Source organism: Orbicella faveolata, unplaced genomic scaffold (assembly GCF_042242905.1).
Source record: "Orbicella faveolata isolate gen_17 unplaced genomic scaffold, um_ofav_v1 contig_3, whole genome shotgun sequence".
Taxonomy (NCBI): domain Eukaryota; kingdom Metazoa; phylum Cnidaria; class Anthozoa; order Scleractinia; family Merulinidae; genus Orbicella; species Orbicella faveolata.
Genome location: NW_028301558.1, coordinates 18,119,498 through 18,120,705, shown reverse-complemented (window position 1 = coordinate 18,120,705; position 1,208 = coordinate 18,119,498).

Here is a 1,208-nt window from a genome sequence, read left to right as displayed (position 1 = left end):
AAGATAATTTTACAGCGACATTTGACCGCGTCATCTATACTGTGTTGCCCATTACGATCACTGATGATAAGGCATACATTGTCGTGTTGACCTAGTGGTCGTATTTAATCAGTGTACTTGAGTAGTAAAGTTTTCATCGATACTTTATGCTCAAGACGGGTCGTGCTCGTGTGATGGTGCCCCTTTGAGGTTATAAAAATTTCTACTTATTGAGATCGACATCAAAGTTACGTCAACATTGATCTGCTTTTAACATAGAAGATGAAAGATACCCCAGGAAATGTTCATTACGTTTAAGTATCCAGACAAAATATGACAAAACTGACAGTTACATTCTGGGAAGAACTACTATCACAGACTAGACTATGCATCTGAAGGTAGCTCTTACATGGCTGGCAGGGAATAACAATGAAGAGACGAAACAAAAAAAGTACTAACCACGAGAAAAGGCAAAGTTCTCTGCTGGAAATGAGTTTTTCTCTTTGTCCTTTTTATAAGAGAGGATTCCGAGTCCGCGCTGTTGCAGTGTAATACTGAAATGTTGTTTCTGACAAATTGTGTGCACTATTCTTTGTTACACGAAAAATCAGGTGGCCATGTTCTCAGAGTTCAAGGTATCCACCCGGCGGTGCAGAGAGACTGCCATATGAGAAGGACAGCTGTCGTCGTCTTGCTTAGGGGTGTAAGACAGATAGACATGACTGTATTTTATCTTGAATTTATCTCGAAAATCAAGGATTCAAGTGTTTAGGACGAAATGCCACTAATTTATTAAGTGGTCATAAGTATCTTCAAAAGAAAATGATATCTTTTAAGGTTACACGCGAAAAATAGCCAAAAGCGCTGTCATTGTGGTCCATACTTGTTTGTCTGTTTTGAAACACGCAAAGATTGGTTGAATTATTTCACCAGACATCCCCATTCTATACATATGAAAATCCCCATTGGGGGTGTCCGGCATATTACACAAATTACGTATGAAAATGACATGTTCAGTAGTTTGCAAATGTTTGTATATTGCCTTCTCTTCGTCAGAGTTTGCGTGTTCATATGTTCGGATGAGAAGAATTTTATCTCTTTTGCCATATATGTTGATTGGATTGTCTAAAAACAAAACTTGGGATCCTCACAGAAGCAAGAATTTATTAGGCTTTGTTTCTGCTCCAACGATAGTATGTAAAAAAAAAAACAATAAAAAAAACAAACAA